Source organism: Rousettus aegyptiacus, unplaced genomic scaffold (assembly GCF_014176215.1).
Source record: "Rousettus aegyptiacus isolate mRouAeg1 unplaced genomic scaffold, mRouAeg1.p scaffold_m13_p_16, whole genome shotgun sequence".
NCBI lineage: Eukaryota > Metazoa > Chordata > Mammalia > Chiroptera > Pteropodidae > Rousettus > Rousettus aegyptiacus.
In genome coordinates this window covers 9242591-9256454 of record NW_023416291.1, presented here as the reverse complement: position 1 = coordinate 9256454, position 13864 = coordinate 9242591, and the positions used below count along the sequence as shown (strand labels likewise).

The 13864-nt window shown below is 33.9% G+C and overlaps 1 long non-coding RNA gene and 2 pseudogenes across 1 annotated transcript in view; all 3 read left to right on the top strand.

The window, feature by feature from the left end:
- The window catches only part of LOC107516241, a 600835-nt gene that overhangs the window by 534511 nt on the left and 52460 nt on the right, over positions 1-13864 (top strand). The gene's annotated exons all lie outside the window — the stretch shown is intronic.
- LOC118612696 lies at positions 8255-8377 on the top strand (annotated as a pseudogene).
- Positions 10281-10399, top strand: LOC118612538 (annotated as a pseudogene).

Genomic DNA, 13864 nt, shown 5'->3' with positions numbered 1-13864 from the left:
GAAGGATTTGCTACTGGATTTTAAGATTTTCTCTAAGGCAACAGTGTACTAATAGTGATAGGACAGACAAATATACTAACAGAAAAGAAGGGTATCCAGAATAAATTCTTACATGTATATATAACATTTCTTTTTTTTTTTCTTTCTGTAAACAAATGTTCTAAATTAGTGTAATGGGTAAAGAATAGAGTTTTTATCAACTGGTGATGAGCAAACCAAATATACACCATATGTAAAAAAATAAATGACTCGGGAGCAAGATCTTATATCATTGAAAAAATTAAGTTCAGATGGATCATATAACTAAATATAAATTATAGAGGTTCCAGGAAAAAAATATATATGTATGGTGATATCTTAGGACACAAAAGTACAAACAATAACGGAAACAGAAATAATGCATCAGACCTCATCAAAACTAAAAAGAATTCTTCATAAGACACTTAATAAAAAAGAAAGAAAAAACATATACTAGGATACAATAGTACAATATTTGCCATGAAAATATCTGGTATAAACTTGTCACCAGAATGATATATCAAGACAGACGGATGATAGATGGTAGATGATAAATAGATAGAAGATGATAGATTAGATAGATAGATAGATCATACATACATACATACATACATACACACACCTATATATTTTTAAAATCAATAAAATAGCAAATAATCTAATAAACACTGACTTTAAAAATGATTTTAAGAAAAGAAAGTATAGACATTTGACATAATTTAGCTCTAGAAAAATAAAAAATTTTAAAACCACAGTGAGATACAATTTCAGATCCGATGCTATTCTAAAACTAGAGACAGTTAATGCAAAGTGTCTTAGAGGATGTAATAGTATAAAACTGTAAAAAATTTGAAAAGGTTTCACATTTCCTCATAAAGTGAAATATACATTTAAAAATGACCCAGTGATTTCACTCCTATCTTCTCCAGTGGAATGAAAATATTTACACAGAAGTGTTCTCATAAACTTTAATCATTTCACCAAAAATTGGCAAAAGACTTAACTGTCTTTCTTCAAGTAAATGGATAAATTTATATGAAAAAATTACCACCTAGCAATTAAAAGAAGCAAAGTACTGCTTTTCTAAAAGCATAAATAAGGAATGTAATTTGGCTGAGTGAAAGAAGCCTGATACACAATAAAATGTGCATGGCATGTTTCCAGGTAGTATTAAGTCCTTAACGGACAGAACTAAAATTTAATGAAAAATGTCGAGCCAGTGGTTGCCTGGGGTTGAGGAGTGGAGAGGTAGACTTCAGTGATTGTAGAAGAGATTTTGAGGGAATAAGGGAAATTTTCTGTATCTTGATTGAGGTGGAGCTTAAATAAAGGCATTTATTTGTCAATATACATTGATCTGTACATTTAAAATCTGTGCACTTTATTTTATGAAAATTATAGCTCAATGAATTGACTACCAGAAGACAAATACAAAAACTTTTGTGAAACATACTCTGTAAATTATAGGGCTGTAATTCTTTGTCACACGGTAGTCCAACTGGATTTTACAAAACAGAAACAAATTGGAAAGCTTGAAAACAATGAGTGCTAGTAGGAAAACAAAACAATTTACACACTTCATAGTTCATACAGACTTTAAAAATTATTTTCAAATACTTTGATGGAAGAGTTTTAGAAGCTTGAGGCTTGTAGGATAGCATTATTAGCAGATAGCAGGAGCAGAAAGAAAAAGGAAAATGCATATTATATTAATAGAGTGCACTTTTTCTTTGCTTTATTAATTACTTTTGGTTTGAAAACATGTAATATTAATAAGAATGACTCGATCTTTTGAGTATTAAGAAAAAGACAGGCAAGCTTCTTACTTCAAAACCTGACATGCTTGACTAAGAATCAGTGAACTCTCTAGCAAAAAGATCAACTTTAGTTTGAAATCATGACCCTGTGACAATTATAAATTTTGTAAAACACCTTCTCTTAGATATATAGATACCCTTTTTATCTTTCTTTCACTCTCTCTTCCCCTCTTTCTCTTTCTAGCAATAATATAAATTCTTATCAATAAATCTAATGTTTTTGTTTTAATGTAATTTATATGTAATATGCTATTTTAGAATGAAAATTTGATCTGTTCTCATAAATTATAATTTTGCTTGTTTCTTTGGGCCTCTGGAAGTTCATTTTTCTTACTAGGATTTGTCCTGTTTTCCCCCTTGACAAAGCAAGGCTTCGGTTGCAACTACCTATAAGCAAATATCTTGAGATAAGTTCCTGCCTCTGGGCAGACAACCCAGCAGCGGTGCCCTATGTACAGTTAATGGACCGTATCATAAAGACACATATTGTCAGACATTGAAAACTGATGGATACGCAAATGGTTGCAGTATTTAGGTAGTTTTAGCAGGGAGTTTTTCGACCCTGGCCATCTGGGTACAACTTATAAATATGTATATAGATTATTTTCGAATACACACTTTGCCTTCGTGATGATAGGTAGATATGTTTGCAGCAGGAAAGGTATTCAGAAGTACACACAGTCTGCTTCCCTTGAGCGCTGCCAATATAATTTGCATTTAAGTTGCTTATGTGCAGTATTGAGCAATAGATTCTAAAACCTACAAACTTTTGATTAACTGAAATTGAAAATAACTTTAATGATATTCTGGTGCTCTGTGTGTGTGCATGTGTGTGTGTGTGTGTGTGTGTGAGAGAAAGAGAGAGACTGACAGACAGACAGACAGACAGACTTTGGAATGTTAGGTTCTACCTGAGAATAACTTATTTTTTTTACATGAAAAATTTGAAGCTAATGTTATTGTGAAATACATTAACTATGGCATAACTACCGCACAATCTCTTCTAGAACTAGACATGTGATGTTTTAAAGTCGTGGCCTACACAAACACTATGACCTCTTATTCCATGCTATAAGGGGTGTTTAATTTTAAGGCAACCACTTTTAAATTTCATCGAATCTGAACAAAACAATACTATTGAAAGGACATTCTTTCTTTACAATTATTAGTATCTGCTAAAAAGCTATGTCTTCCATCACTTTTAAACAAAACTGTCATTTTGTGAAATTAGATTATTAATTTTCACAAGGCATGAATCTCCACCTTTGTGGTACTTTTTCAATATAATCGTTACGAGAAAGTTCATGAATACTTAATGACAAAGAGGCATTTGCATCCTATAAATACCTTCAGTCTCCTCTTCTGTATGCAGTGGTCGCACTACCATCTGGCAAAGGTTTCAGTTGACTGAAGCTGAAGCAATAAATTAATACAGTAAAAGATGCTACCAACAATTTTAAACCAATTAAAATGCTTGAAGCAGGCTCTATGCATGTTAAAATGTTGTGTTTGCTTCTGCCAACAGCCATGTATGAAAGAAATATAATGAGCCAGCCATGGCTGAAGGGAAGTTAGTGGGAGTCAGGGTTGCTGTTCCCTGTGGCACTTGCGGCGAAGTCCCACACAGTTCAAAAGTGACAACTGGCATGTGCCCACTCTCCGTACCATGTCATCCCTACTTCTCAGGTGAAGGGGGAAACTTACTGCTTGTTCTTATTGAACCTATGAACATCACCGCATTTCAAATGACACCATTTGGACCTCATGTCTCTTTGAGAAATCTCTGCTTATTGAATCTACTATTGGAAAACTGACACTTAATTTAAAAAATTTCTAGATATCACAGCTGATGACTTTGAAAAAAGAAGTATTCGTTCTTTGACTTAGTTACTGTTTTGTTTAAAAGCTAGTTTTTATTTTAAATGCAGATGGCTATAATCTAAGCAAGTGATTTTATGTAAAATCAGATTTTATAAAAAACCTTTCAATATGTAGGTGATTATCGTAAGGTCATTTAAGATAGAAAATAAACAGATTCATCATGTTTCATATATGATATAGTAAGCTCCTCTTGGTGCAGTTCTCATTCTTTGTAAACATGAACAGCTATGTAAGTTCACATTTCTAAAGCTAGTAATGTGTGCCCTGAATACTGATTATTAAAACAAAATGGATGGGTCGTAGTGGTGGGAGTTTAGTTCTATAACATTTCTGAGAACTGTGGTCAGTTTAATAGCTATTTATCCTTATTATCACCATTTGTAGTTAAATGTAATTATTCTGAAAGTCCAATTTGTTAACTCAGTCTTTTAATTATATGGACAATCTTAGAGACATTAAAATAAATGAAAAGAACTAACAACTTCTAAACTCTACCTATCTACCTATTATCATCTATCATCTATCTCTTTATCTACCTATGTATGTATGTATGTATGTATGTATGTATGTATGTATGTATCTATCTATCTATCTATCTATCTATCTATCTGTATCTATCATCATCTATCATCTATCTACCTGACCTAATTTATCTATATCTTTCGACATGAAATTTATGAATACTATGGTAGTGGCATAGCTCCATTCAAATGTCTCTGAAGCATGCCTAGACAAGCATGGCTCATACACTGTCCTGCTTGAGCAGCGAAGCACAATGAATGTTCCCACCTCAGTCATGTGCAAACAGCTGAAAGCGAGGGGCCAGGCAGGGCAAACTCCAAAACCTAGGAACGATCTTAATCTTCACAATGGGGAAATATTATTCCGAGAAGACAAAACGATTAATGTCCGCTACAACTCTAACTTGTTGCCACCTTTTCTGCTTACCTTGTTTTTAATATCTCAAATATATCTCAGCATATAATTGTTTATTTGGCCAAAATTACTGTAATTACATGCCTAGGTGAAATACACAGGAAGGTATCATGTTATTATGACTAGTGCTGTGATGATGGACACTATTGGTCCTATATTGCTGACAATCCTTCTCTGATATCAGTTATAATCAAAATAAAATGTTATACTAGAAAATATAATATCTAATGTTTATTGAGCTCCTTGTGCCATACACTTTCTAACTATGTTATTATTATTGAGAAAAAAATTTATATTAATTAAGATTTCTGGAGACAGAAAGATTTGAGTTTGAATGTTCCTGATGGGAGCTTAATATCCTAGTTTTTATTTTCCTATGGATTTTATAACAGCGCGTATTACACTGCCTTATGATGATATTTAAATGAAAAAAAAAGAATATGTACATTTAGCATAATATTTGGTATGTGCTTAGATCTCAATATATGTTAGCTCTCGATTAACACAGGGTACAAAGCTAAGGATTTGCATAATTATGTTACATGATTATCATCACGAGGGTGAAATACGACATGGCTTACATCCGGTCTGACTTCAGAATCCTTATTTTTAAACATTACACAGCTCTCTGAGACCCTATTATTAATGGAATGGTTTTTCTATTATATATTAAGTATAATTGATAAGTCAGAATTTTTATGTAAGCGATATAGTAGAATGTATAGGGAAGTTTGTGACTGACTTTACATGTAATGACACTATAACCAAAGCATAATCAGTTTCATGTCAGACATCACAGAATTTGCTTAAAGATTTTTAGTATCTTCAAACAGCTCATATATTAATATCTATGTCTTACTTTGCATGTATCAAAAATATTTGTATGATCCGAGTTATATTTTGCTCTTATTATCATCGGTGGCTTTGTCATGCCCATCTCGTTATCCCGTGCCCACAATCAGCATAACCTATGGCCAACATGGCAAAAGTTTAGCAGAATTTGAATAGAAACAAAATTAAATCAATGGGGGATATGGGACCCCTACAAAGGAAGAATGATCAAAAATTAATATAGCTTCATATTGTTAAAATTGTGAATATTAAATCGAGAGAAGAAATTATTTTCATTTTTATCTTGTAATTATTTAACCTCTTTATACGAAGTTTAACATGTGTCCACCTACATTTCAATTAAAAGTCTTTTATGATCATAGCACTAATTTTAAACATGTGATATAATTATGTGCATTAAGTGACTTTTGAACAAAATAAAGAGGTCTACAGATAAACATAAGTTTAATAAATCTTATTTTAAAGTTAGAAAAACATTTTAAGTTAAAATAAAGACATTCCATTGAATGCTAAATGATTGACATTATGCAAATTGGATAAAGACAATTATCATAGTGCTTCACACAGGTATGCTGAATTTCAAAACTGCCATTATAATAATCTCAATTCATTTTTGACGAGCATAGAAACTATATTGTAAGCTTGCCATGCTTCAAGATTTATCACTAAAAAGCTGTCTTTAATGCATTTCTGAGTTTCAAATTAATTATAATGAAAGCACCCCTGTAAAGTTATTATTGTCAATGCATATTATATACTTTGCAGAGTGGTTTTACAAAAACAGTCACTTTTTTAAAAAGAATTGTCATCAGATTGCCAAATACTCTGATTGTCATCAGATTGCCAATACTCTGATTCCCAAAGAATGAGTGAAACAAATAGAAGAGTCAATTTTCTTTGGAATAGAATTGGAATTAGGTACAGATGAAATTGACTTAAATGCTTTATAGTGTGTGTGGAGCTTTCACTAGTAAAATTGTATCCTTAATAGTAATGATAACTAATATTTATTGAAAGTTTACTGAATATTATAGTCATTGTGATAAGGTAAAATAGACCTGAATTTTCTTAGTGTTTTTAAAATTATTTAAAAAACTATATGTGTTTTTTCTTAATAGCGCATATCAATATTGTTCATTTGGAAATGATAATGGGAAGATAGATAAATGATAGATAGATCATAGATATATAGATGACAGTCCCATTTTGCCTTGTATTCTGTGGTGTGAGTCCAATTTAAGTGTAGTGTCTTCTTGCTCATATATGGGTTGTAGACGTATTTAATTATTTGGTTTTTTTTTTTTTTTAGTTTTGAGTAAATATGTTAACATATTCACAAAATGTGTTATCATGTAGTTTCCATTTATTTAACCATAACAGCAAGCACATGCTTTGCTTAGGACACTGATAAGGCTTCTTCGGTAGATACATGGTTTATGTATCAGTGCTTATGAAACCATTCCTGCAGGGCGCCCATTCTCCAGTTGGAGATTTGGAGGTGGTGATAAACCGTACCAGGTTCAAGTTCATTCTCATGGCTTTTGACTCGGACCCCCATGTTCCTACTTGTCTTTCCTCCCCCACTTTACTCTATTTCCCTTTCCTGACTCCTTGTTCTTCAGACCTCAGTCTCTAGCACCAGCAACAGAAGCAATAGTCTCACACTGACTGTATGTTTCTATAATTACGTAAGGCACATTTCTAATAATAAATTTTACTAATAAATTATAGATAGATTATATACATTTCTTATAATAAATTATAGATAAAAAGATAGGTAGATGATAGATGGGACAATATCTAGGTACATAGATGATATAGATATATGAATAAATAAAATACTTGTTATGTATATGTATCTTAACAATATCGCTTTACTGATTGATTATACCCTGACCAATACAATTTTTAAATGGATAGCAAATGCAAAAGGAGGATTGGTTAGTGGAGGAGAATTATTGAATACAGTTTTTAACATTCTGTTCAGTTGCCTGGAATTTATCCACAGAAAGATTACAGTAGATCTGAATCTTAGAGATCAAGATTGGGCTGAAGATAAATATTTATAGATAGATAGCTTATAAATGGTAGAGGTACTCATCAGTGTTAATGGAGTTTATGAAAATCTGAGCGAAAAGAACTATTTCTACATAGTAAGAGTTAAGAAGGAAAAAGAGGAGGTGAAACCCACAGAAAAATTCAGGAAAAAATCATGAAGAAATCAGAATTGTTTTCCAGAAGCCAAAAAAAAAAAAAAAAAAAAAAAAAGGGAAGAGGTTAGAGAAGGAGGTAATTAATAGCAGAATATAGTATCACAAAATCAGAATTTAAAATAATCCGTAGATTGGGTAATTTGAAAGGTACTGCAATTTTGACAATAGTAGCTGCAGGGAAATGGCAAGGTAACAGTCCAAGTGGCTTAGACTGAGGGATAAGTGGGACTTTGGAAAAGCACCAGTGATAGTGAGATCCTTGGAAGTGGAGGTACGAAGTGAAGAGAGAGAACGGTTCTTGGCAGGAGTGTATTTTGAGAGCAACGATTTTGCTTGTTTATGTTCCAGCTGGGAGAGAATTAAAGGCAAATCCCAAATTGAGAATCAGGACAGTAAATGAGGGAGGGAGAGGATATGGATGGTTAAGTCTGGTTTGCAGATGGCTGTCAACCTAGAACTAGGTTATCGAATAAAAATCGGTTGGAGGGAACATACGCCAATTTTTTAAGAATTATTAAGGTCATTAAGGATAGATATGTCTACGGCCATGCCACCCTGAACACGTCCGCTCTCGTCTGATCTTGGAAGCGAAGCAGGGCGGGGCCTGGTTAGTACTTGGATGGGAGACCGACCACTTAGGAATACTAGGTGCTGTAGGCATTAAAAAAAAAAAAAGGGATAGGGCGTGCTACTACACATGGGTTTATAGTGGTAGGAGAAGTTGTAAGTATGTGCTTGGTAATGTTTTAAATAGCGTGCTTGATTCGATGAAACCTCACAGACGGACATATTGTTAAACCACGCCTCACACTCAGCCTGCCCTGGCAGTTATTCTCCTGGCCACTGCTTTCATGCCCACTATTGTGGCTTCCTTCGATGGCGATGTGTATACAGTTGTCCCCCCTTATCTGCAGTTTCGCTTTCCGAAGTTCCAGTATGATCAACCAAAGTTTGAAAATATTAAATTGAAAATGTCAAAAGTAGACAATCTGTAAGGTTTAAATTGCGCACCGTTCTGGGTAGTGTGATGCAATAGCCCAGGCCCTACTCTGTCCTCCTGGGATGTGAATCACCTCTTTGTCCAGCATCTCCATGCGAAACACACTTCCTGCCTGTTGGTCACTGAGTAGCCATCCTGGTTGTCATATCGACTGTCATAGTCTTTCAGTGCTTGGGTTCAAGACACTCTGATTTTACTTAATAATGGCCCCTAAGTGCAAGGCAATAGGATATGGCAACAAGAAGCTGTAAAGTGTTTCCTTTAAGTGAAAAGGTGAAGAAAGTTCTGGACTCGATAAGGCATTGCGTCATATCCCATCACCATGAGAACGGTGAGTACTGTATAATAAAATGTCTTGAGAGCAAGAAAACAAGGCTACATTCACATTCCTTTTACCATAGGATACTGTTATAATTGTTCCATTTTATCATTAGTTATTTCTATTAATCTCTTTATGTATCTAATTTATAAATCAAAATATATCACAGGTATGTGTATGTATAGGACAAAACATAGTATATGCCAGGTTCAGGCATCCACTGGGGTCTTGGAACGTATCCCCTGTGGATATGGGGGGACTGTGGTGTTTTAGACTTTTAGCACAACAACCAATGACGCCGGAAAGGGGCAAACCTCATTTTCCTCCAGGCCGGTGTCCATGCCCCCCGCTTACTCCCACAGCATAGCGTGCACACCGCTTTTGGGACAGTCCTTCCGAGGCGCGCAGTGGTCATTTTACTTCTCACTCTTCAGTATTGGATCGCAGCTTCCTTTCATTGTTCTAATCTCAGGAAATCACGAGCATGTGGCACCTCCGTATCCTCAACAAATGTTTATTGAATGAACTCTTTATTTACACATTATTAAATTGTGGCTCTTATTGATTAAGGGAGCTTGTGGTTATTAAATTACTTGCAAAATCAAGACATGGCTCCTGCCTCTTAGGCCAAATTTTTTTGCCATTTAAAATCATGTTCACTCGGAATCGGTTATTTTTTGCTTCGATCTCTCCGTGCTATATCAACATCTATTTATCACTATGAGTATTTCTACCAAGTAGAACTTTAACTAAGGAAACTATGTGCATGAAGAGCGACTGCTTAAGAAAACATTTACCTTTTGTTTTACCTCTTAGTGATTTTTACAGCAACTGTTTATAAGCCTGCACTCACTGGCTCGTCACATCTGTAGGAAACTGTAGGAGTTGGGAAAAGGTGCAAAATAAGTTTCTCAGGTTGGCAAGCAGCAATCTGATCAGACGGTGTCGAGGTACACGTTGTCTTGTCACAACAAAGCCCGGGAAATGCTTTGAGAGACTTATTGGTGCAAAGGTCTTAAAGAATTAACTGTCTGTCAATTTTTCACTCTTTTTCTTTCTAATTCATAAGAAGATTACAGAGTACAGAATTTAAAGAGGTTTACTTTTCTCTCCTAAGATTCTTTTTTTTCCCCAAGCAACTAATGGATATTTTTATATTCAACCAGTCAGAAATATCAACTTTTCTAATAAAGCAGTTATCTTTAGTACAGAATGAATTTTAGGACAAAAAAAATAAATATTAAGTCTACAGCCATGCCACCCTGAACAAACTCGATCCCACCTGATCTCAGAAGCTAAGCAAGGTCGGGCCTGGTTAGTACTTGAATGAGAGACCACCTGGGAAGACCAGGTGCTGTAGGCGTTAAAAATAAAGATAAAGGATTGTAAGCTGACAAGTTCCTTGCAATCTGTGAGATCAAGCGAGAGTTGCTTCCCCCTAAAAAATAGATAGATAGATAGATAGATAGATAGATAGATAGATAGATAGATAGGGATCATTTAGAAGAATTCTTCCTTTAGATATTTGGTGATTGAGGCTCAGAAAGTAAGCCATGAGCTCATGCTCATACTGCTAATTAAATGCCAATAAAATTATGGATTCCTGCCTTTAAACCTAAATTTCTTTTTACTATATTATCTCTTTTACAAATTTCATAAAAATAATCATCATACCTTTTAATGTTTTTATTTGAAAAAATCTGAAATTTAGTTAATATTGTGTTAATTGTATGTCAATATGAAAATTCGAAATATACATCAGTGGTTCTAACTTTAAGTTAGATATATGACACATTTTTGATACTTCTCAAAAATGTCAAAAATTAAATATGTGGAATTCAGTTTATCATTTTTCTCTTGATGGTTTCTACTTTTGTCATGTAGTCAGTTATGATGCATATGCAACTCTTTGTAATTTTCAAGTTTTATCTGATAGGCCCCACCCACCATGTTAAATTTCATTTTGTTGGTTGTTTTATGTAAGCATTCTTCCATGTAAAATGGACATGACTTTCCATTCTCTAAGACAGTGAAATCTTTTCATATCATATTGAATGTTTTGATGCAAATTTAGAGTTCTGTGGGTAGTATTAAAAATTAGCATCTAGAATTCCGTCATAAAGTATATACTATATTTCTGTAGTTGAGGCAATGAATTCGTTTGCTAAGACTGCCACCACAAAGCACTACACACTGGGTGGTTTAAACAATAGATGACTTACTTCCTCACAGTTTTAGAGACTAGAAGTCCAAGATCAGGGTGTCAGTAGGTCTGGTTTCTGCTGAGGCTGCTCTCTTTGACTGGCAGATGGCCTCCTCCTGTCCCATCAAGGTCTTTCCTCTGTGTGCCCAAGCCTCTGCTCTCTCTGTGTGTGTCTAAATTTCCGCTCCTTGCAAGGACACAACTGAGGTTAGATCAGGCAGGCCCAACCCAAAAGAACTCAATTTAACTTAATCACCTCTTTCAATGTCCTGTCTCTAAATCTGGTCTCATTCTGAGGTGCTCGGGGGGGGGGGGGTGGGTGCAGGGGAGTGGTTAAAGCTTCAACTTGTGGATTTTTAGAGGACTCAGCTCATCTTGTAACTGGCAGCATATATTTCAATCATATTAAAAAATAGATTTTGCAGTGTTAAGAGGCAACCATACTGTGGAAAGCTCTCTGGTTGAGTTAATATTTCTAAATATTAGATCTCTCTCTTTCTAACTGTCTAGGCTTGTACAAGTCAAATTTTTTTCTATGCCGTTCTGATCTCAATAGTGAAATGAAAAGGTGGGACCAAAAGATTCTTAAGATCCTTCTTGCTAAAGTTCAATAATCCATGAAATTTTTAAGTATGTAAAAATTCATTTTGATTTAATACTACCTCTGATATTTTCCATAATATGAAATAATGAAGTTCCAATCTCTCAAGGTTCTTTGACTATCTTTTAAAATAAGAATATAACTCTTTCCACTTTGTTGCCTTCAAAGTTTTGCTATCAGGACTGTGTTAAAAATGCGAAATGAATTTTTAAAAGAGCATTGACACTTGCATTGTTAATGTGCCTTCAGGCATGTAATTAGCTGAGAAGTTTAATCTTTTATATTCCAAAATTTGATCAGAATGCATAAGCTCAGAAAAGCTATAAAGTATTGACCAGCATCTTTGATTAAAAAATAAAAAAATGTTCTAAGCAAGTTCTCGAAGGCATTTTCTATAAATGCAGCTTCTCCTGGTTGCTTCTCAATAACTATATTAAGTATAAGATTCTTTTTTCCCTTTTTGAATATCAACCAGAAACAAAACGTCAACTATCTTTTTTACCATAGATATTTGAGAGATTTATTTTGCTTTGGACTATTAGAGAAGAGTCATTTGTAACTTTTTGAGAAATGGATGACTTAGTCTATGAATGATTCATCTTTTACAAAGTGTAGCATCCAATAAAGACAATGAAAAAGTAAATATGTAAAATTAAATTGTAACTTAAGCTATTTAAATAAATTTAATGTGTCTCCTATTCAGGTTGTGCATATACTAACATACATATTTATTTCTGTAGCATTCAACCTTATAAGAATACATAACAGTTACTTGACACATGAGATTAGAGGACATTAGGGTTCTACCATGAACTGGTGGTTCAGTTGAGTAAAGACTTGAAAAAATAACCTCATATAAGAATTGAAAACATATCCAAACTGGAGAGAATTAGAAATGAAAACATCAGTCTGGAGGTAATTTTTTTTTTTCATTTGAAGAGTTTGTGCACAGGTATATACTCTAATTGTTCAAAAGATGTCTCTTTAATTACTTTTATATCCACAAATTTTTCAACAGCATAGGTGGTGAATAAATCTTGTCAGTTAGAACTGCACGGGCCTAAGAGAAAAATCAGATATATGCTGCCTCAGCTTTAGGGAAATGTAAGATAGTTTTGGTGTGATTATGTAGTATTCAGGAGGAAGAGGTTAAAAAGTTTGGAATGAGAATAATGCAGACCATTAAACCAAGAAGACATGGCAGTATTATAATATAAAGTAAACATTAATGGTAGGAGAAGTATGAAAAAATAATTCTTTTGGAATAGGCCAGTCCTGTGGCTGAGATAATTCTGATATTAGTGTTTTATATATTATAATAGTAGTTGATTTGCACCATGTCCTCTTCAGAAAGCAGCTCTCCACAGATTAATGAGATAATGCAAGCAATCACATTACAAAAGAACTCTTTCGCATCTGATTGGAAACAGAAACAAGAATATAAATGAGCAATAGTGAGCATATCTGTCCTATTTCTGTGCTCCCATAATATTGTATACACATCAGTAAGATGGTAGACTACTAATTACATTCTAGTTCATGTTTATATATGGGTATAGTCATCTCATTCACTACTTTGTAAGCTTTCTGAGCTGTGACTTGATATCCATTTTTCTTACAGAACTGTTTTTTCATTCTTTCAACAAATATTTATTTATTGAAGCTTTACTGTATGCCAGTTATAGTGCTAAATACAAAATAATTGGATAGAAATCTATTGTTTTTTTGCATTAGTGACCAATGTGGTCCTGTGATCCATGGCAACACACACACACACACACACACACACACACACACACACTACAACTACTAGTATTGGATGTATTTAAAAGGAGCAGGATTACTGGGGAAAATATGTAGAGGTCACTATGTGGAAGTCAGATACAGGTGTGGAGTACTTCATATGAAAAATAGTTAAGATTTTATATTGTGGACAATAGAGGCTAAACATTTGCAAAAGCATAGCATTCGTGAAAATCACCTGTGTTTGAGAGTTACAGAAAGTTTACTCTTGTAGGAGTTTC